Source organism: Pongo abelii, chromosome 3 (assembly GCF_028885655.2).
Source record: "Pongo abelii isolate AG06213 chromosome 3, NHGRI_mPonAbe1-v2.0_pri, whole genome shotgun sequence".
Lineage (NCBI taxonomy): Eukaryota > Metazoa > Chordata > Mammalia > Primates > Hominidae > Pongo > Pongo abelii.
Window position 1 is genome coordinate 61,858,085 of NC_071988.2, and position 23,208 is coordinate 61,881,292.

Below are 23,208 nucleotides of genomic sequence, written 5' to 3' on the forward strand. Positions count from 1 at the left end.
AAGTAATAGACCTCTCTCAGCCTCCCAAAGTGCTGAGATTACAGGCATAAGCCACCACCCTCAACCAAGACTTTCTTAAACCAAATAAAAATTAAGTGAGATTACTTGAGCCCAGGTGGTCAAGGCTGCAGTGAGCCTGATTGCACCACTGCACTCCAGCCTAGGTGACGGAATGAGACTGTCTCAAAAAATAAAATAAAATAAAATACAAATTAACCCTTTATGACGTTCCCAGTAACTTTTCCTCCTAAGTGTTCCCCACAAATCTTTGAATTCTGTTTAATTTCCACATAACATTTAAGACGTTTAAGAACTTATGTCTGTCTGTGTCATCCCTTTATGTCAAAAGATGTCTTTTTGTCACTTCCAGCTGGATCTGCCATGAACGACTTCTGAATCCAGGAAGAGAGACTGACTGGGCAACATGTTATTCAGGTACAAAAAGATTTGGACTGTAACTCAAAAATGATCAAATGATAGTGCATGCATCAAGTGCAATGGGAAGCTCTTCTGGAGAGTGAGAGAAGCTTCCAGTTAAGGTGACATTGAAGCCAAGTCCTGAAAGATGAGGAAGAGTTGTATGAGAGTGGGGAGGGAAGGGGGAGGTGGCGGGATGGGGAATGGGCTGGGATGGGATGGAGCAAACTGCCCAGGAAGGGAAACCAGCACTGTACAGACCTGAACAACGAAGATGGCATATTTTGTTCAGGGAATGGTGAATTAAGTGTGGCAGGAATGCTTTGTAGAGACAGTAATTTGCTTGTATGGAATTTTGCCTGAGAGACCTCATTGCAGTTTCTGATTTTTTGATGTCATCATCCATCACTGTCCTTGTCAAATAGTTTGGAATGGGTATAATGATCACAATAACCCCAAGCATAATATTTCGTTAATTCTCACAGAATCACAGGTGGGTGCCACAGTTATCCCTATTTGATGAATGGAGTGATGAAGCCTTGGGAATAATGAATGATTTGCCCAAGCTCACCTGGATATTAAGACTGAGTCAAATGTTGGGTCTGGTCTGACTTTAATGTTTGCTTTGTTCATGAGCACCACGTATTGCCTCTCCTATGCAGTTAAGCGGTAGACAGGTGACAGAAAAGCCCATGTTTGTCTCTACTCACACACTTCCGACTGAATGTATGTATGGAGTTTCTACACCAAATTCTTCAGTGCTCTGGATATTAACTGGGTGTCCCATGACTTTATTCTGACACTACCTGGAGTTAGCACAGACCCTACAAGTTAGGGCCTCAGTCCCACGAGACCATCCTGACTTCAGATGCCAATGGCAAGTCCTAAGTTGTCACCTGTACTTTTGACCAACCTGTTACAAATCGGGGGTTCCCATAACTGTTTTCTTGGGTTTAATAATTTGCTAGAACAGTTTATGGAACTCAGAAAAACAGTTTATTTTCTTTTTTTCTGAGAGAGAGGGTCTTATTTTGTTGCCCAGGCTGGTGTGCAATGGTGCAGTCATAGCTCATTGCAGCCTTGATTGTCGGCTCCAGTGGTTCTCCCATCTCAGCCTCCCTAGTAGCTGAGACTACATGCCTGCAACACCACATCTGGCTAGTTTCTTTTATTTTTTGTATAGATGGGGTCTTGTTGTGTTGGCCAGGCTGGCCACAAATTCCTGGTCTCAAGTGATCCTCCCACCTCAGCCTCTGAAAGTGCTGGGATTACAGATGTGAGCCACCACATCTGGCCAGTTCATTTCCTATTACTGGTTCATTGTGAAGGATACATCTCAGAAACAGTCAATGAAAGAGACGTGCATGCTGGGTGCAGTGGTTCATGCCTATAATCTCAGCACTTTGGGAGGACAAGGTGGGAGGATCGCTTAAACTCAGGAGTTTGAGACCAGCCTGGGCAACATGGTGAAAACCTGTCTCTATAAAAAATTAAAAAATAATAATAATAACCGGTGTGGTGTTGTGCACCTAGAGTTCCAACTTCTAGGGAAGCTGAGATGAGAGGATGCCTTGAGCTGGGGACTGGGGAGGCTTAGGTTACAGTAAGCTGAGATTGTGCCACTGCACTCTAGCTTGGACAAAAGAGCCTGATCCTGTCTCAAAAAAAAGAAAGATACCCAGGGCAAGTTAAGTTCGGAGGAGCACAGAGCTCCCATGCCCTCTGTTGAACATGCGACCCTCCCAGCATCTCCTGTGTCCAGCAACCCTGAAAGCTCTGCAAACCCCGTTCAGGGTGTTTATGGAGGCTTTATTATGCAAGCATGATTGATTAAATCTTTGGCTGTTGGTGATTAAGTCAGTCTCCAGCCCCTCTTCCTCCTGGAGTTCAGTGCATGAGGCTGAAAGTTCCAAGCCTCTTACCATGTGGTTGCATGGTAATCAGTCTTCCTCTTGAAGAAATGTAGGAGCTTGCAGTCACCCAGTCATCTCAACAACATCCCCAAATGCACTCTTACCATGCTGGAGATCCCAAAGTTCTTAGAGGCTCTTGTGTTAGAAACCTGGGACCAAGACCAAATATTAAAACAAAAGATGTTCCTGTCACATCTATCACTGAGGTCTTTCTAAGAGCTTTAGAAGCTCTGTGCCAGGAACCAGGGACAGAGATGAAATATATATTTCTTTTCTTTTTTTTTTTTTTGAGACAGAATCTCCCTGTGTCATCCAGGCTGGAATGTAGTTATGTGATCATAGCTCACTATAGCTTTGGCCTTCTGAGATCAAGCGATCCTCCCATCTCAACCTCCCAAGTAGGTAGGACTACACATGCATGTCACCCATGCCCAGCTCATTTTTGTAGAGTCGGAGTTTCACCATGGTGGCCAGGTTGGCCGTGTTGGCCAGATAGGGTCTTCTTTTGTTGCCCAGGCTGGCCGCAAATTCCTGGGCTCAAGTGATCCTCCCACCTCTTCCTTGTAGAGATGCGATTTAGTTATGTCGTCCAGGCTGATCTCAAACTCCTGGGCTAAATCGATTGTCTCACTTCAGCCTCTCAAGTAGCTGGGACTACAGGCGCATACCACCATGTCGGGCTAATATTTATTTTTATTTTTTTTCTAGAGGTGGGGGTCTCACTATGTTGTTCATGCTAGTTTCAAACTTCGGGCCTCAAGTGTTCCTCCTGCCTTGACCTCCCAAAGTGTTGGGATTCTGAGTGGGAGCCATCATGCCCAGCAATCACAAGGGTCTTTATAAAAGAAAGAGAGTAGGAGATTCAGAATTGGAGCAGGAGATGTGGTGATGAAAGCAGAGGTAAGAGAGGGAGATTTGAAGATGCTTCACTTCTGGCTTTGAAGATGGAGTCAGGGGCCATGATCCAAGGAATGGGGGTGGCTTCTAGAAGCTGGAAAAGCCAAGGGAACACTTTAGAGTCTCCAGAAGGAATGCAGCCCTGCTGACACCTTGACTTTAGCCTTAATAGACCTAGTTTGAGTTTCTGGCCCCTAGAACCATAAGATGGTAGTTTTGTGGTGTTTTAAGCCACTAAATGTAGAAAACTGCAAACTATGTTGCAGCAGCAAGAAGAAATGAACATGAAGCCAGGCATGATGGCTCATGCCGGTAATCCCAGCACTTTAGGAATTTAGGCAGGAGGATCACATGAGGCCAGGAGTTCAAGACCAGTCTGGGCAACATAGTAAGACCTTGTCTCTACAAAAAATGAAAAAATTGGCCAGGTGTGGTGGCTCACACCTGTAATTCCAGCACTTCGGGAGGCCGAAGCGGGCAGATTACCTGAGGTCAGGAGTTCGCGACCAGCCTGCCCAACATTGCAAAACCCCGGGTCTACTAAAAATACAAAAATTAGCTGGGCGTGGTGGCACGCACCTGTAATCCCAGCTACTTGGAAGGCTGAGGCAGGAGAATCACTTGAATCTGGGAGGTGGAGGTTGTAGTGAGCCGGGATCACACCATTACACTACAGCCTGGGCAAGAAGAGTGAAACTCTATCTCAAAATAAAATAAAATAAAATACTAAAAAATTTAGCCAGGCATGATGACATGAACCTGGAGTCCCAGCTACTGGGGAGGCTGAGGTGGGAGGATCGCTTGAGCCTGGAAATTTGAGGTTGCAGTGAGCTGTGATTGTGCCACTGCACTCCAGCCTTGGTGACAGTGAGATCTTGAAAAAAAGAAGAAAGTAAAGAAAGAAGAAATGAGCATGGTGGGCATGGGGACAGATGGCAATGTTAAATAGAATGGTCAGGGGTGGCCTCCTAAGTGAAAATTGAGTAAAGACTTGAAGGAGGGGAAGGAGCTGGTCAAGGTGCTGTGGGAAGAGGACTGTAGGCAGAAACAATAGAATAAAGTGTCTGAGGTGTGTCTGAGGCTCTGGAAGGAGGCCCATGGAGCAGACAGAGAGAGGGAGAGAATTAGGGGAGGGGGCCAGGGAGTTGCTGGGTGGGGATCAGTACAAATCACATAAGCCCCGGGAGGTTATTGCTGGGGCTTTGGCTTTTACTGTGACTCAGATGGGAACTGCGGGAGGGTTCTGAGCAGAGCGACCACATGCTCTGTCTCCTGATTTAAAAGCATTCTCTGGCTGCTGAGTTGAGAAAGACTATGGGAAGATGTGGGTAGAAGCATGGGGGCCAAGCTTTGGCAACATCCAGGTGGGAGATGATGGTGGTCCTGACCAGGGTCATGGTGGTGTTGAGAGATGGTCAGAGGGGAGAAGTAGGGGAGGAGGCCAGGGAGTTGCTGCGTGGGGATCTTTAGTACATGTCGCAGACAGTCAACAGGATTTCCTGTCAGACTGGATATGGGGTGTGAGAGAAGGCAGGGGTCAAGGTTGAGTTTGATTGTTACTGAAATTATTAAGTAATTTTTAAAAACACTACTGCCTTTCCCAATCCTACCAAGTATGGGATGCTAGATTAAAGAAATCTCTTCAGGCTCATTGTGGTGGCTCATGCCTGTAGTCCCAGCTGTTTGGTAAGCAGAGGTGGGAGTATCTTTTAAGGGCAGGTGTTCAAGACCAGCCTGGACAACACAGCAAGATCTGCTCTTTACAAAATTATTTTTCAAAATTAAATAAATTTAGCTAGGCATGGTGATGTGTACTTGTAGTTTCAGCTACTCAGGAGGCTGAAGTGGGCAGATCTCTTGAGGTCAGGAGTTTGAGGCCAGCTTGGGCAACATAGCAAGACCCCTCACTCTACAAAAAAATTAAAAAACTAACCAGGCATGGTGGCACTCAACTGTACTACCGGCTACTGGGGAGCTGAGGCAGGAAGATGGCTTGAGCCCAGGAGGTCGAGGCTGCAGTGAGCTGTAAGTGCACAGCTGCACTCCAGTCTGGGTGACAGAGCAGGACCTGTCTCACAATACAAATAAAAATACAAGTAAAATAATGAAATCTCAAGTCAGAGCCTTTTGGCTCTGCAGCCCTTGCAACCCCTCAGCCGTGCAGTGGGGTCTGCGTCACTGGGAATGAGGAGACCCCTGCACGGTGTTGTTGCCTGACTAATCAGTGTTTTAAAACATATATTAATCGGGGTGGGTGCGGTGGCTCACACCTGTAATCCCAGCACTTAGGGAGACCCAGGCGGGTGGATCACCTGAGGTCAAGAGTTCAAGACCAGCCTTGCCAACATGGCGAAACTCCTTCTCTACTAAGAAAATACAATAATTAGCTGGACATGGTAGTGGGCCCCTGTAATCCCAGCTACTTGGGAGGCTGAGGTAGGAGAATCGCTTGAAGCTGCGGGGCGGAGGTTGCAATGAGCTGAGATTGCACCACTTCACTCCAGCCTTGGCAAAAGAACAAGACTTTGTCTCAAAGAAAAAAAAAAAGTATTATATCAACATGTAATGGTTTTATTATTAATATGTAATGAATATTAAATATTTTTAAAATCTTGTATTATATCAACATGTAATGGCTTTAATATGTGATGAATAATATTTAAGAACTTGTGTCTTATTTTCTAGTTTTAATATAATTGTCTACAGAAAGAAATAGTCTTAGAGATCTTCAATAAAGTTAAAAAATGTAAAGGGATGTTAGATCCCAAAAGATTGAGAATTTCTAGTTTAGAAATATTCAGAGTAAGCCACATACTACTTGCTACTTGAACTATTTTTTTTCTTTGATTTTTATTTTAGGAGATGGGGTCTCACCCTGTCACCCAGGCTTGAGTACAGTAGTGCTATCACAGCTCGCTGCAGCCTTGAACTCCTGGGCTAAGGATCCTCCTACCTGAGCCTCCTGAGTAGCTGGGACTGTACGTATACGTGACGATACTTCCTAATTTTTAAATTGTTTTGTAGACGTGGGGTCTCAGTTTGTTGGCCAGGCTGGTGTCAAACTCATGGCCTCAAGTGACCCTTCCACCCCTGCCTCCCATCCTAGAGGTGTGTGCCACTACAAGGAGCACTTGTTCAATGTTCTAAAAAACAAATTTCTAAAGTAAGGCTGTGGGATGATGGCAGGAAGATAAAAGAAAAACAGAAGAATAAGTTAAAATGACTTATTCACACATATTCTTTTGACAGCAAGAAGAACTTTTAGTATATACATTCCTTACAAACAAACAAAAGGCAGATAAACAATGTTGTATACGAACTTCAACACACACCGTACAATATTCCCATTTTGCTGACATAAGTTATGGAAATTTCGTTGTTTACTTGAGTGTCGCTACCAGTATTTTGCTTCTCTGATGATTTTTATCAACTTCCTCATCTGTTAACTTCTCTCCAAGGTATGTCATATCATGACATACTGCTGCTGCATGAACATGGCCAGTGTCTTCCTGTTAAACATGTAGAATGCTTTCCTAATTTCTCTTTTTACCCTCTGTCTTTGTGTTTTGCATTTTTCTTACTTTTATTGTCAGAAACTCCAGAAAGTCAATCGTACTAATTTATCACCATTTGCTTTATTAATGTATACTTTGCTTATATGGAATTTTGCCCAACAGACCTCATTACAATTTCTAACCTGTTTTATTTTGTTTTTTTTCTGAGACAGAGTCTCCCTCTGTTGTCCAAGGCTGGAGTGTAGTAGTGCTATCACAGCTGACTGCAGCCTCAACCTTCCAGGCTGAAGCGATCCTCCCATCTCAACCTCCCACGTGGCTGAGACTATAGGTGCTTGCCACTATGCCCAGCTAATATTCGGAATTTTCCTATACGTGGATTCCAGAGGGGTGACAGTGAAACGTGAGTAAGCATGGATTTTGGTATATGCAGAGATGGGGGGCTGGAACTAATTCTGTATACTGAGGGACGACTGTATATGTTTTTACAATTATGCTGTAGGATACATACTGTTGCATAGCCTTGAAAATAATAATTTTTAATTGAGTGGAATAATAATATTGATAAAAGTAGCAGCTGGCCAGATGTGGTGGCTCACACTGGTAATCGCAACACTTTGGGAGGCTGAGGCAGGAGGATGGCTTGAGGCCAAGAGTTTGGGATAGGCCTTGGAAACAAAGGGAGTCGCCATCCCTACAGAAAAATACATGAATTAGCCTAGTGTGGTGGCATGTTCCTGTAGTCTCAGCTCCTTGGTAGGCTGAGGTGGGAGGATCACTTGAGCCCAGGGAGGCTGAGACTGCAGTGAGTCATGATCAGGCCTCTGCACTCCAGCCTGGGTGACAGAGTGAGACCCTGTCTCAAAATGACAAAAAAGTAGCAGCTAACATCAACTGACCTTTTACCAGATACCTATTAATACCATAGTTTAATTTCTTATAACTGTTTCTTATTTCACTTACCAACTCTGTCTTCAGTTACTCCCAGATTTTTACTGTGTTTGTACAGATGACCTTTTGTTTAGATTGAATTGTCTCCCCAGAAGTAAGATTACTGTGAGTCACGGTGAATGGACATTCTCATTACCCTTGATGTAAATTGACAAGGTTTTGGGTGCCTCCCAGCTATAATCTTAGCACTTTGGGAGGCTAAGACAGGAGGATTGCTTGAGGCCAAGAGTTGGAGGAGGCAGTATGGCAGTATGGTGAGATCCTGTCTCTATTATTTTAAAAAATTGACAAGCTTTACCCTGGAAGGCTTATACACAATTTAAACACCCCTTATAGTATAAGAAAGTGCCCATTTCACTGCACCTTTGCCAGCACAGGGTATTATAATTTAGTAAGTCATTTTTTGTTTGATTATTTTAAATAGATAAAAGACCTCATATTACTTTACTTGTCACATTTCAACATCTTTCCTTAGCTTATTAGCTCTATTTCTTTTCTGTCTGTAAATGGTTGTTGTTGTTTTGTTCTTTGAGACAGGGTCTTGCTCTGTCACCAGGCTGGACTGTAGTGGCATAATCATGCCTCACTGCAGCCTTGACCTGCCAGGCTCAAACTTCAGCCTTCAGAGTAGCTGGGACTACAAGTGTGCACCACCACTCCCAGCTAATTTTTTTTCTTTTTTTGGATAGAGACAGGGTCTCACTGTGTTGTCCAGAGCAGTGTCTAGCTCCTGGCCTTAAGCAATCCTCCTGCATTAGCTTCTGAAATTGCTGGAATTTCAGGCATGAGCCACCATGCCTGGCCTGGGCTAGTCCTATATTCTCTAGAGTTCTCTTTACTTTGTGCTAGCCAATCTCTCATTATGCTGTTCACCTGTTATAATGAATAATTCTCTGTATTAAATTTTACCACTTTAAACTTTTGAGGGTTTATGCTTCCTGATTGGACTCTGACTAATATGCTAGGAAGGGTCCCAGGAGATAAACCCACACAGATGGGATTTGGACATAGGTTTGGTTTCCCAGGGGGCAGTGCTGAGCTCTTTGCCAGTGGGAAATGGGATGCTGGTGATTTCCAGGAAGTGACCTCACAATGACTCAAGCTACCACTTACTGTTGATTGTGACAAAATGCCAGCTGAGGCACATGCCTTGGGAGCTAAGTGGTTGCTGCACTTGACCACTATGAAGACTGGTGTGGGAAGGGTCGTTTTGGATGCACTTGAGCAGGGGTCCCCAACCCCTGAGCCATGGAGCCGTAAGGAGCCACACAGCAGGAGGTGAGTGGTGTCAAGTGAGGGAGTGAGGGAAGCTTGGTCTGTATTTACAGCCACTCCCCTTTGCTCACATTCCCGCCTGAGCTCCACCTTCTCAGATCAGCAGCAGCATTAGATTCTCATAGGAGAACGCACCCTGTTGTGAGCCGTGCATGTGAGGGATCTAGGTTGCGCTGTCCTTATGAGAATCTAATACCTATTGATCTGTCACTTTCTCCCATCACGCTCAGGTGGGACCATCTAGTTGCGGGAAAACAAGCTTAACACGCCCACTGATTCTACATTATGGTGAGTTCTATAATTATTTTATTATATATGACAGTGTAATAATGGAAATAAAGTGCCTAATAAATGTAATGTGCTTAAATCTTTTGGCCCAGCTCCTACCTCCCGGCAGCCTCTCCAGGCCCAGAACTTTCTCCAGTCAGCCTCTACAGACCAAGCTCATGACTCACAATGGCCTATTTAGGCCCATACCCTACCTCACGGCAGTCTCCGCAGATGAGGCTACTGCCTCACAACAGCCTCCACAGGCACAGCTCCATTGTTACAATGGCCTCTTTAGACCCAGTTCCTGCCTCCCAGGCTTCTCTCCAGGCCCTGAACTTTCTCAAGTCGACCTCACCAGACCCAGCTCCTGCCACTCATTGGCCTCCCAAGGGCCAGCTTTTGCCTCACGGCCACCTTCCAAGACCCAGCTCCTGTTGTACAGTGGCCTCTTGAGGCCCATCTTCTGACTCCGGGCAGCCTGTACAGGCCCAGCTCCTGCCTTACAACAGCCTCTTTAGTCCCAGCTCCTGCCTCTTTGCAGGAGGCCCAAATGTCCTCAAGTCCAGGCCACAAAATCCAGGGCCAAAATGTCCACAAGTCGGCCTCTCAAGGCCCAGCTCCTGCCTTTCGTTGGCATCTCCAGGCCCAGCTGCTGCCCCCAGGTGGCCTCTACAGGCCGTGCTCTTTCTTCTGACTGTGTCTGGAGGTCCAACTCCTGCCTCAGAACAACCTCTTTTGGCTCAGCTCCTGCCCAGCTCCTAGTGGCCTTTGTAGGCCCAAAACTGCCTCAAGTCAAGCTTTCCAGGCCCACCTTCTGCCTCCCAATGGCCTGGACAGGCCCAGCTCCTGCGTGACAATGGCCTCTCCAGGCCCAGCTTTTGCCTCACAGAAGCCTTCCCCAAACAAGGTCCTACCTGCCTCCCAGCAGCCTCAACAGGCCCAGATCCTGCTTCACACTAATCTCATTAGGCCCAGCTCATACCTCACCGTGGCCTCTCCAGGCCCAGCTCCTGCCCCTCGACAGGGTGTCCGTGCCCAAAACTTCCTCAAGTCGGCCTCTCCAGGCACAGCTCCTGCCTAACATTGGCCTCTTTAGGCACAGCTCATGCCTTGGTGGCCTCTTCAGGCCCAGCTCCTGCATCCCAGCACCTTCTCAAGACCGAGAACTTTCTCAAGTCTGCCATTCCAGGCCCAACTCGTGCCTTCCGTCAGCATCTACAGGCTCAACCTCTGCCTCACAGCACACTTTCCCAGCCCAGCATGTGCCTCACCGCAACCCCCTAGGCCAAGCTCCTGCCTTTCAGCAGCCTCTACAGGCCCCACTCCTACCTCAATGGCCTCTCTAGGGCAAACTTATGCCTCACAGTGGCCATTCTGGCCCAGCTTTTGCCTTTTGGCAGCATCTCCAGACCCAGAACTTCCTCAAGTGGGCCTCTCCAGGCCCAGCTCTTCCTCCTGGTGGCCGCTGCAGGCCCAGACTGTTGTCAAGTCGGCCTGTCCAGGGTCAGCTCCTGCCTCCCAGCGGCCTCTGCAGGCCCAGGTCGTCCTCAAGTCAGCCTCCACAGGCCCAGTTCCAGCCTCTCGGTGGCCTCTCCGGGTGCAAAAGTTCCTCGAGTCAGCCTCTGCAGACCCAGCTCCTCCTGCCTCCCAGTGGCCTCTTTCAGCCCAGCCCAGCTCATGCCTCCTGGCGGCCTTCCCAGGCCCCGCTTTTGACTTTTGGCGGCCTCTGCAGGCCCGAATTTGACCTCCAGTCGGCCTCTCCAGGCCCGGCCTCCTGCCTCCCGAAGGCCTGCACAGGCCCAGCCTCTGCCTCACAGCAGACTATCCACGCCCAGCTAGCCCTCGCCTCACTGCGGCCTCCCCAGTCCAAAGCTCCTGCCTCTCAGCCGCTTCAGCAGGCCCAGCTCCCGCCTGCCAGTGGCTTCTTCAGGCCCATGGGGCTCATTCCTCACAATAGCCTTTCCAGGCCCAGTTTTTCCCTTCCGGCGGCCTCTGCGGGCCCAGAACCTCCTCAAGTTGGCCTCTCCAGGCCCACTTGCAGCCTCCCGGCGTCCTCTCTGTGCCCAGTTCTTCCTCCCGGCTGCGTCTCCAGGCCCGACTCTGACCTCCCAACAACTCTTTGGACTCAGCTCCCGCCCAGCTCCCGGTGGCCCTGGTAGGCCCACAACTTCCTGAAGCCAAGCTCCCCAGGCCCAGCTCAGGCCTCATGGTGGCCTCTCCAGGCTCAGCTCCTGCTCTCCGACGGCGTCTCCAGGCTCCAAACAGCGTCCAGCCGGTGGGCTCCTTCTGGCCCAGCTTGGGCCTCCCGGCAACCTCTGCAGGCCCAGATCGTCCTGAAGTCGGCCTCTCCAGACCCAGCTCCGGCCTCCCAGCAAGCAAGCTCTTTTGGCTCAGCTCCTGCCCAGCTCCCGCTGGCCTTTGTAGGCCCCAAACTTTCTTCAACCAAGCACTTCACGCCCACCTCCTGCCTCCCGGTGTCTGAACTGGCCCAGTTCTGGCTGAAGAACAGCCTCTGCAGGCCCCACTCTTGCCTCCCAGGGGCCTCTCCAGGCCCGGCTCTCGACCCACGGCGGCCTCCCGGGGCCAACTCCCTGCCTGCCTCCCGGCAGCCTGCGAGCGGCCCAGCTCCTCCCTCATGGTGGCCTGTTGAGGCCCAACTCATGCCTTTGGCACCCTGCCCAGAGGCGTGAGCCCCTGCCTCACACTGGCCTCTCTCACGCTAGGACTTCTCTCAGCGTGAGAGAGGACCTCAGCATGAGAGAGGACCTGTGAGAGGACCTGTCTCAGCGTGAGAGAGGACCTGTGAGAGGACCTCTCTCACACTGAGAGAGGACCCTCTCAGAGGACCTCTCTCATGCTAAGAGAGGACCCCTCTCAGAGGATCTCTCTCACGCTGAGAGAGGTCCTGCCTCACGCTGGCCAGTTGAGGCCCAATTCATGCCTCTGGCACCCTGCCCAGAGGCGTGAGCCCCCGCCTCACATTGGCCTCTCTCAGCATGAGAGAGGACATGTTAGAGGACCTCTCAGCGTGAGAGAGGACCTCTTTCAGCGTGAGAAGGGACGTCTCTCAGCGTGAGAGAGGACCCCTCTCAGAGGACCTCTCTCAGCGTGAGAGAGGACCCCTCTCAGAGGACCTCTCTCAGGGTGAGAGAGGACCCCTCTAAGAGGACCTCTCAGCGTGAGAGAGGACCCCTCTCAGAGGGCTTCTCTCACGCTGGCCTGTTGAGGCCCAACTCATGCCTCTGGCACCCTGCCCAGAGGCCTGAGCCCCTGCCTCACACTGGCCTCTCTCACGCTGAGAGAGGTCCTCTCTCACGCTAGGACTTCTCAGTGTGAGAGAGGACCTCAGCGTGAGAGAGAACCTGTCAGAGGACCTCTCTCAGCGTGAGAGAGGACCCCTCTCAGAGGACCTCTCTCACACTGAGAGAGGTCCTCCCTCACGGTAGCTTGTTGAGGCCCAGCTCATGACTCTGGTGGCCTCTCCAGGCCCAGTCCCTGCCTGTTGGCTGGCGGCTTCTAGAGGCCCAGCCTCTACCTCAACAGTGGGCCCTCCAGGCCCACCTCTTACCTCGCCGTGGCCTCCTCGGGCCAGGCTCCCGCCTCGGGACGGCCTCCGCAGGCCCAGCTCCTGCCTCACGGAGGCCCTCCGGAGGCCAAGCTCATACGTCACGGCGGCCTCTCCCGGCCTGGCGTTTGCTCCTTTGCATGTGCTCCAGGCCCTGCACTTCCTCCAGTCGGCCTCTCCAGGCCCAGCTCTTCCTCCCGGCGGCCTCTGCAGGCCCAGACTGTCATCAAGTCGGCCTGCCCTGCCTCCCAGCGGCCTCTGCAGGCCTGGGGTGGCCAACTTGAGGACGACTTGGGCCTGTAGAGGCCGCTGGGAGGAAGAGCTGGGCCTCTAGAGGCCGACTGGAGGAAGTGCAGGGTCTGGAGTGCATGCAAGGGAGCAAATGCCAGGCCGAGAGAGGCCGCCGTGACGCATGAGCTTGGCCTCCGGAGGGCCACCGCGAGGCAGGAGCTGGGCCTGGAGAGGCCACTGGAGTCATGAGCTGGGCCTCAACAGGCCAGCGTGATGGAGGACCTCTCAGCGTGAGAGAGGCCAGTGTGAGGCAGGGGCTCACGCCTCTGGGCAGGGTGCCAGAGGCATGAGTTGGGCCTGAACAGGCCACCGTGAGGGAGGAGCTGGGCTGCACGCGGGCTGCCAGGAGGCAGGCAGGGACTTGGTCCCGGGAGGCCGCCGTGGGGTGACAGCTGGGTCTGGAGAGGCCCCTGGGAGGCAACAGCGGGGCCTGCAGAGGCTCTTCTCCAGCCAGAGCTGGGCCTGTACAGGCCACTGGGAGGCAGGACGTGGGCCTGAAGAGCTTGGCTGCAGAAACTTCGGGGCCTACAAACGCCAGCAGGAGCTGAGCAAAAAGAGCTTGCTTGCTGGGAGTCAGGAGCTGGGTTGGGAGATGCAGCCTGGAGGAACAGCTGGGCCTGCAGAGGCCGCCATGAGGGAGGCAGAGGCTGGGCCTCCTCAAGTCGGCCTCTCCAGACCCACTTGCAGCCTCCCGGCATCCTCTCTGGGCCCAGTTCTTCCTCCCGGCTGCGTCTCCAGGCCCGACTCCGGCCTCCCAACAACCTCTTTGGACTCAGCTCCCGCCCAGCTCCCGGCGGCCCTGGTAGGCCCACAACTTCCTGAAGCCAAGCTCCCCAGGCCCAGCTCAGGCCTCACGGTGGCCTCTCCAGGCTCAGCTCCTGCCCTCTGATGGTGTCTCCAGGCTCCAAATGGCGTCCGGTTGGTGGACTCCTCCTGGCCCAGCTTGGGCCTCCTAGCAACCTCTGCAGGCCCAAGTCATCCTGAAGTCGGCCTCTCCAAGCCCAGCTCCGGCCTCCCAGCAAGCAAGCTCTTTTGGCTCAGCTCCTGCCCAGCTCCCGCTGGCCTTTGTAGGCCCCGAACTTTCTCCAGCCAAGCTCTTCAGGCCCACCTCCTGCCTCCCGGTGCCTGAACTGGCCCAGCTCTGGCTGGAGAACAGTCTCTGCAGGCCCCACTCTTGCCTCCCAGGGACCTCTCCAGGCCCGGCTCTCAACCCACGGCGGCCTCCCGGGGCCAACTCCCTGCCTGCCTCCCGGCAACCTGCGAGCGGCCCAGCTCCTCCCTCATGGTGGCCTGTTGAGGCCCAACTCATGCCTTTGGCACCCTGCCCAGAGGCGTGAGCCCCTGCCTCACACTGGCCTCTCTCACGCTGAGAGAGGTCCTCTCTCACGCTAGGACTTCTCTCAGCGTGAGAGAGGACGTCAGTGTGAGAGAGGACCTGTGAGAGGACCTCTCTCAGTGTGAGAGAGGATCCCTCTCAGAGGAACTCCCTCACACTGAGAGAGGTCTTCCCTCACGCTGGCCTGTTGAGGCCCAATTCATGCCTCTGGCACCCTGCCCAGAGGCGTGAGCCCCTGCCACACACTGGCCTCTCTCACGCTGAGGTCCTCTCTCACGCTAGGACTTCTCTCAGCGTGAGAGAGGACCTCAGCGTGAGAGAGGACATGTTAGAGGACCTCTCAGTGTGAGAGAGGACCTCTTTCAGCGTGAGAAGGGACCTCTCTCAGTGTGAGAGAGGACCCCTCTCAGAGGACCTCTCTCAGCGTGAGAGAGGACCCCTCTCAGAGGACCTCTCTCAGCGTGAGAGAGGACCCCTCTCAGAGGACCTCTCTCAGCGTGAGAGAGGACCCCTCTAAGAGGACCTCTCAGTGTGAGAGAGGACCCCTCTCAGAGGGCCGCTCTCACGCTGGCCTGTTGAGGCCCAGACTCATGCCTATGGCACCCTGCCCAGAGGCGTGAGCCCCTCCCTCACACTGGCCTCTCTCACGCTGAGAGAGGTCCCCTCTCACGCTAGGAGTTCTCAGTGTGAGAGAGGACCTCAGCATGAGAGAGGACCTGTCAGAGGACATCTCTCAGCGTGAGAGAGGACCGCTCTCAGAGGACCTCTCTCAGCATGAGAGAGTACCCCTCTCAGAGGACCTCTCTCACGCTGAGAGAGGTCCTCCCTGATGGTAGCTTGTTGAGGCCCAGCTCATGACTCTGGTGGCCTCTCCAGGCCCAGTCCCTGCCTGTTGGCTGGCGGCTTCTAGAGGCCCAGCCTCTACCTCAACAGTGGGCCCTCCAGGCCCACCTCTTACCTCGCCGTGGCCTCCTCGGGCCAGGCTCCCGCCTCGGGACGGCCACCGCAGGCCCAGCTCCTGCCTCACGGAGGCCCTCCGGAGGCCAAGCTCATGCGTCACGGCGGCCTCTCCCGGCCTGGCGTTTGCTCCTTTGCATGCGCTCCAGGCCCTGCACTTCCTCCAGTCGGCCTCTCCAGGCCCATCTCTTCCTCCCGGCGGCCTCTGCAGGCCCAGACTGTCGTCAAGTCGGCCTGTCCTGCCTCCCGGCCGCCTCTGCAGGCCCAGACTGTCATCAAGTCGGCCTGTCCTGCCTCTCGGCGGCCTCTGCAGGCCCGGGGTGGCCAACTTGAGGACGACTTGGGCCTGTAGAGGTGGCTGGGAGGAAGAGCTGGGCCTGGAGAGGCCGACTGGAGGAAGTGCAGTGTCTGGAGTGCATGCAAGGGAGCAAATGCCAGGCCGGGAGAGGCCGCTGTGACGCATGAGCTTGGCCTCCGGAGGGCCTCCGCGAGGCAGGGGCTGGACCTGGAGAGGCCACCGGAGTCATGAACTGGGCCTCAACAGGCCAGCGTGATGGAGGACTTCTCTCAGCGTGAGAGAGGCCAGTGTGAGGCAGGGGCTCACGCCTCTGGGCAGGGTGCCAGAGGCATGAGTTGGGCCTGAACAGGCCACCGTGAGGGAGGAGCTGGGCTGCACGCGGGCTGCCAGGAGGCAGGCAGCGACTTGGTCCTGGGAGGCCGCCGTGGGGCGACAGCTGGTCTGGAGAGGCCCCTGGGAGGCAACAGCGGGGCCTGCAGAGGCTCTTCTCTAGCCAGAGCTGGGCCTGTACAGGCCACTGGGAGGCAGGACGTGGGCCTGAAGAGCTTGGCTGCAGAAACTTCGGGGCCTACAAACGCCAGCAGGAGCTGAGCCAAAAGAGCTTGCTTGCTGGGAGTCAGGAGCTGGGCTGGGAGACGCAGCCTGGAGGAACAGCTGGGCCTGCAGAGACCGCCATGAGGGAGGCAGAGGCTGGGCCTCCTCAAGTCGGCCTCTCCAGACCCACTTGCAGCCTCCCGGCATCCTCTCTGGGCCCAGTTCTTCCTCCCTGCTGCATCTCCAGGCCCTACTCCTGCCTCTCAACAACCTCTTTGGACTCAGCTCCTGCCCAGCTCCCAGCGGCCCTGGTAGGCCCACAACTTGCTGAAGCCAAGCTCCCCAGGCCCAGCTCAGGCCTCACGGTGGCCTCTCCAGGCTCAGCTCCTGCCCCCCGACAGCGTCTCCAGGCCCCAAACGGCGTCCGGTCGGTGGACTCCTCCTGGCCCAGCTTGGGCCTCCCGGCAACCTCTGCAGGCCCAGGTCATCCTGAAGTCGGCCTCTCCAAGCCCAGCTCTGGCCTCCCAGCAAGCAAGCTCTTTTGGCTCAGCTCCTGCCCAGCTCCCGCTGGCCTTTGTAGGCCCCGAACTTTCTCCAGCCAAGCTCTTCATGCCCACCTCCTGCCTCCCGGTGCCTGAACTGGCCCAGCTCTGGCTGGAGAACAGCCTCTGCAGGCCCTGCTCTTGCCTCCCAGGGGCCTCTCCAGGCCCGGCTCTTGACCCACGGCGGCCTCCCGGGGCCAACTCCCTGCCTGCCTCCCGGCAGCCTGCGAGCGGCCCAGCTCCTCCCTCATGGTGGCCTGTTGAGGCCCAACTCATGCCTTTGGCACCCTGTCCAGAGGCGTGAGCCCCTGCCTCACACTGGCCTCTCTCACGCTGAGAGAGGTCCTCTCTCACGCTAGGACTTCTCTCAGTGTGAGACAGGACCTCAGCGTGAGAGAGGACCTGTGAGAGGACCTCTCTCAGTGTGAGAGAGGACCTGTGAGAGGACCTCTCTCAGCGTGAGAGAGGACCCCTCTCAGCGTGAGAGAGGACTCTCTCAGAGGACCTCTCTCAGCGTGAGAGAGGACTCTCTCAGAGGACCTCTCTCACGCTGAAAGAGGATCCCTCTCAGAGGAACTCCCTCACACTGAGAGAGTTCCTCCCTCACGCTGGCCTGTTGAGGCCCAATTCATGCCTCTGGCACCCTGCCCAGAGGCGTGAGCCCCTACCACACACTGGCCTCTCTCAGCGTGAGAGAGGACATGTTAGAGGACCTCTCAGTGTGAGAGAGGACCTCTTTCTGCGTGAGAAGGGACCTCTGTCAGCGTGAGAGAGGACCCCTCTCAGAGGACCTCTCTCAGCGTGAGAGAGGACCCCTCTCAGAGGACCTCTCTCAGCGTGAGAGAGGACCCCTCTCAGAGGACCTCTCTCAGCGTGAGAGAGGACCCCTCTCAGAGGACCTCTCTCAGCGTGAGAGAGGACCCCTCTCAGAGGACCTCTCTCAGCGTGAGAGAGGACCCCTCTCAGAGGACCTCTCTCAGCGTGAGAGAGGACCCCTCTCAGAGGACCTCTCTCAGCGTGAGAGAGGACCCCTCTCAGAGGACCTCTCAGCGTGAGAGAGGACCCCTCTCAGAGGGCCTCTCTCACGCTGGCCTGTTGAGGCCCAACTCTTGCCTCTGGCACCCTGCTCAGAGGCTTGAGCCCCTGCCTCACACTGGCCTCTCTCACGCTGAGAGAGGTCCTCTCTCACGCTGGGACTTCTCAGTGTGAGAGAGGACCTCAGCGTGAGATAGGACCTCTCGCAGCGTGAGAGAGGACCCCTCTCAGAGGACCTCTCGCAGCGTGAGAGAGGACCCCTCTCAGAGGACCTCTCTCAGAGGACCTCTGTCACGCTGAGAGAGGTGCTCCCTCACGGTAGCTTTTTGAGGCCCAGCTCATGACTCTGGTGGCCTCTCCAGGCCCAGCCCCTGCCTGTTGGCTGGTGGCTTCTAGATGCCCAGCCTCTACCTCAACAGTGGGCCCTCCAGGCCCACCTCTTGCCTCGCCGTGGCCTCCTCGGGCCAGGCTCCCGCCTCGGGGCGGCCTCCGCAGGCCCAGCTCCTGCCTCGCGGAGGCCCTCCGGAGGCCAACCTCATGCGTCATGGCGGCCTCTCCCGGCCTGGCGTTTGCTCCTTTGCATGCACTCCAAGCCCTGCACTTCCTCCAGTCGGCCTCTCCAGGCCCAGCTCTTCCTCCCGGCGGCCTCTGCAGGCCCAGACTGTCGTCAAGTCGGCCTGTCCTGCCTCCCGGCGGCGTCTGCAGGCCTGGGGTGGCCAACTTGAGGATGACTTGGGCATGTAGAGTCCGCTGGGAGGAAGAGCTGGGCCTGGAGAGGCCGACTGGAGGAAGTGCAGGGTCTGGAGCGCATGCAAGGGAGCAAATGCCAGGCCGGGAGAGGCCGCCATGACGCATGAACTTGGCCTCCGGATGGCCTCAGCGAGGCAGGGGCTGGGTCTGGAGAGGCCACCGGAGTCATGAGCTGGGCCTCAACAGGCCAGCGTGATGGAGGACCTCTCAGCGTGAGAGAGGCCAGTGTGAGGCAGGGGCTCACGCCTCTGGGCAGGGTGCCAGAGGCATGAGTTGGGCCTGAACAGGCCACCGTGAGGGAGGAGCTGGGCTGCACGTGGGCTGCCAGGAGGCAGGCAGGGACTTGGTCCCGGGAGGCCGCCGTGGGACGACAGCTGGGTCTGGAGATTTCCCTGGGAGGCAACAGCGGGGCCTGCAGAGGCTCTTCTCCAGCCAAAGCTGGGCCTGTACAGGCCACCAGGAGGCAGGACGTGGGCCTGAAGAGCTTGGCTGCAGAAACTTCGGGGCCTACAAACGCCAGCAGGAGCTGAGCCAAAAGAGCTTGCTTGCTGGGAGTCAGGAGCTGGGCTGGGAGACACAGCCAGGAGGAACAGCTGGGTCTGCAGAGGCCGCCATGAGGGAGGCAGAGGCTGGGCCTCCTCAAGTCGGCCTCTCCAGACCCACTTGCAGCCTCCCGGCATTCTCTCTGGGCCCAGTTCTTCCTGCCTGCTGCATCTCCAGGCCCGACTCCGGCCTCCCAACAACCTCTTTGGACTCAGCTCCCGCCTAGCTCCCAGTGGCCCTGGTAGGCCCACAACTTCCAGAAGCCAAGCTCCCCAGGCCCAGCTCAGGCCTCACGGTGGCCTCGCCAGGCTCAGCTCCTGCCCTCCGAAAGCGTCTCCAGGCCCCAAACGGCGTCCGGTCGGTGGGCTCCTCTAGGCCCAGCTTGGGCCTCCCAGTGGCCTCTGCAGGCCCAAATTGTCCTGAAGTCGGCCTCTCCAGGCCCAGCTCCGGCCTCCCGGCGGCCTCTCCAGGCGCAACGCGTCCTCAATGAGGGCCCCTCCGGTGCCAGCTCCTGCCTCCCGTTGGCCTCTAGAGGCCCGGCCTCTACCTCACAGTGGGCCCTCCAGGCCCACCTGTTGCCTGGCACCGTGGCCTCCTCGGGCCAGGCTCCCACCTCAGGGCGGCCTCCGCAGGCCCAGCTCCTGCCTCCCGGAGGCCAAGCTGGGACGTCATGGCGGCATTTCACGGCCTAGCGTTTGCTCCTTTGCATCCGCTCCAGGCACTGGACTTCCTCCAGTCGGCCTCTCCAGGCCCAGCTCTTCCTCCTGGTGGCCTCTGCAGGCCCAGACTGCCCTTGAGTCGGTCTCTCCAGGGCCAGCTCCGGCCTCCCGGCAGCCTCTGCAAGCCCAAGTCATCCTCAAGTTGGCCTGGAATTGGGCCTGGAAGAGCTGCAAGGCAGCCTCCCCGGGCCCAGCTCCATCCTCTTGGCAGCCTCTCCAGGTGCAAAACTTCCTCAAGTCAAGGCCGGGCGTGGTGGCTCATGCCTGTAATCCCAGCACTTTGGGAGGTTGAGGTGGGCGGATCATGAGGTCAGGAGATCGAGACCATCCTGGCTAAAACGGTGAAACCTCATTTCTACTAAAAATACAAAAAATTAGCCGGGCGTGGTAGCGGGTGCCTGTAGTCCCAGCTACTAGGGAGGCTGAGGCAGGAGAATGGCATGAACCCGGGAGGCGGAACTTGCTGTGAGCCGAGATAGCACCACTGCACTCCGGCCTCGGCTAAAGAGCAAGACTCTTCCCCTAACTCATTTTATGAGGCCAGCATCATCCTGATACAAAAGCCTGGCAGAGGCACAACAAAAAAAGAGAATTTTAGACCAATATCCTTGATGAACATTGATGCAAAAATCCTCAATAAAATACTGGCAAACAGAATCCAGCAGCACATCAAAAAGCTTATCCACCATGATCAAGTGGGCTTCATCCCTGGGATGCAAGGCTGGTTCAATATATGCAAATCAATAAATGTAATGCAGCATATAAACAGAACCAAAGTCAAAAACCACATGATTATCTCAATAGATGCAGAAAAGGCCTTTGACAAAATTCAACAACCCTTCATGCTAAAAACTCTCAATAAATTAGGTATTGATGGGTCGTATCTCAAAATAATAAAAGCTATTTATGACAAACCCACAGCCAATATCATACTGAATGGGCAAAAACTGGAAGCATTCCCTTTGAAAACTGGCACAAGACAGGGATGCCCTCTCTCACCACTTCTATTCAACATAGTGTTGGAAGTGCTTGCCAGGGCAATTAGGCAAGAGAAGGAAATCAAGGGTATTCAATTAGGAAAAGAGGAAGTCAAATTGTCCCTGTTTGCAGATGACATGATAATATATCTAGAAAACCCCATTGTCTCAGCCCAAAATCTCCTTAAGCTGATAAGCAACTTCAGCAATGTCTCAGGATACAAAATCAATGTAGAAAAATCACAACCATTCTTCTACATCAGTAACAGACAAACAGAGAGCCAAATCATGAGTGAACTCCCATTCACAATTGCTTCAAAGAGAATAAAATACCTAGGAATCCAACTTACAAGGGATGTGAAGGACCTCTTCAAGGAGAACTACAAACCACTGCTCAAGGAAATAAAAGAGGATACAAACAAATGGAAGAACATTCCATGCTCATGGGTAGGAAGAATCAATATCATGAAAATGGCCATCCTTCTCAAGGTAATTTACAGATTCAATGCCATCCCCATCAAGGTACCAATGACTTTCTTCACAGAATTGGAAAAAACTACTTTAAAGTTCATATGGAACCAAAAAAGAGCCCGCATCGCCAAGTCAATCCTAAGCCAAAAGAACAAAGCTGGAGGCATCACGCTACCTGACTTCAAACTATACTACAAGGCTACAGTAACCAAAACAGCATGGTACTGGTACCAAAACAGAGATATAGATCAATGGAACAGAACAGAGCCCTCAGAAATAATGCCACATATCTACAACTATCTGATCTTTGACAAACCTGACAAAAACAAGAAATGGGGAAAGGATTCCCTATTTAATAAATGGTGCTGGGAAAACTGGCTAGCCATATGTAGAAAGCTGAAACTGGATCCCTTCCTTACACCTTATACAAAAATCAATTCAAGATGGATTAAAGACTTAAATGTTAGACCGAAAACCATAAAAACCCTAGAAGAAAACCTAGGCAATACCATTCAGGACATAGGCATGGGCAAGGACTTTATGTCAAAAACACCAAAAGCAACGGCAACAAAAGCCAAAATTGACAAATGGGATCTAATTAAACTAAAGAGCTTCTGCACAGCAAAGGAAACTACCATCAGAGTGAACAGGCAACCTACAAAATGGGAGAAAATTTTTGCAACCTACTCATCTGACAAAGGGCTAATATCCAGAATCTACAATGAACTCCAACAAATTTACAAGAAAAAAACAACCCCATCAAAAAGTGGGCGAAGGACATGAACAGACACTTCTGAAAAGAAGACATTTATGCAGCCAAAAAACACATGAAAAAATGCTCACCATCACTGGCCATCAGAGAAATGCAAATCAAAACCACAATGAGATACCATCTCACACCAGTTAGAATGGCAATCATTAAAAAGTCAGGAAACAACAGGTGCTGGAGAGGATGTGGAGAAATAGGAACACTTTTACACTGTTGGTGGGTCTGTAAACTAGTTCAACCCTTGTGGAAGTCATTGTGGCAATTCCTCAGGGATCTAGAACTAGAAATACCATTTGACCCAGCCGTCCCATTACTGGGTATATACCCAAAGGACTATAAATCATGCTGCTATAAAGACGCATGCACACGTATGTTTATTGCGGCATTATTCACAATAGCAAAGACTTGGAACCAACCCAAATGTCCAACAATGATAGACTGGATTAAGAAAATGTGGCACATATACACCATGGAATACTATGCAGCCATAAAAAATGATGAGTTCACGTCCTTTGTAGGGACATGGATGAAATTGGAAATCATCGTTCTCAGTAAACTATCACAAGAACAAAAAACCAAACACCACATATTCTCACTCATAGGTGGGAATTGAACAATGAGAACACATGGACCCAGGAAGGGGAACATCACACTTTGGGGACTGTTGTGGGGTCGGGGGAGGGGGGTGGGATAGCATTGGGAGATATACCTAATGCTAGATGACGAGTTGGTGGGTGCAGCGCACCAGCATGGCACATGTATACATATGTAACTTACCTGCACGTTGCGCACATGTACTATAGAGCCTAAAGTATAATAATAATAATAATAATAATAATAAAAAGAAAAAAAAGAATGTATATTCTGCAGTTGTATGAAGCATGCTATAAATATCAATTAGTCGAAAAAAAAGAATAAACGGTGGTTTTCAAGGGCCAGGGTAAAGGGGAAATGGTAAGTTGCTGATCAATGGTTATAAAATCTCAGTTATGCAAATTGAAAAATTTCTAGGCATCTGCTACCCAACATTGTTCGTATAGTGAACAATACTGTATTTTAAATTTAAACTTTTGTTGAGGGTAGACCTCATGCTAATTTTCTTGCCACTATAAAATAAAAATTTTTTAAAAAGAAAAAAAACTTCCTCAAGTCAGTCTCTCCAGGCCCAGCTCCTCCTGCCTCC

The 23,208-nt window shown here is 52.9% G+C and overlaps 4 pseudogenes; 3 read left to right on the plus strand and 1 right to left on the minus strand.

Moving 5' to 3' along the window:
- The window catches only part of LOC103889357 (putative uncharacterized protein FLJ46235), a 381,099-nt pseudogene extending 369,379 nt beyond the window's left edge, over window positions 1-11,720 (plus strand).
- A 982-nt stretch (window positions 11,721-12,702) lies between these two features.
- LOC129059158 (uncharacterized) lies at window positions 12,703-14,351 on the plus strand (annotated as a pseudogene).
- A 1,484-nt stretch (window positions 14,352-15,835) lies between these two features.
- On the minus strand, window positions 15,836-16,499 carry LOC129059159 (putative uncharacterized protein FLJ46235; annotated as a pseudogene).
- Window positions 16,500-18,642: 2,143 nt separating this feature from the next.
- Window positions 18,643-22,960, plus strand: LOC100935995 (putative uncharacterized protein FLJ44672; annotated as a pseudogene).
- The last annotated feature ends 248 nt before the right edge of the window (window positions 22,961-23,208 follow it).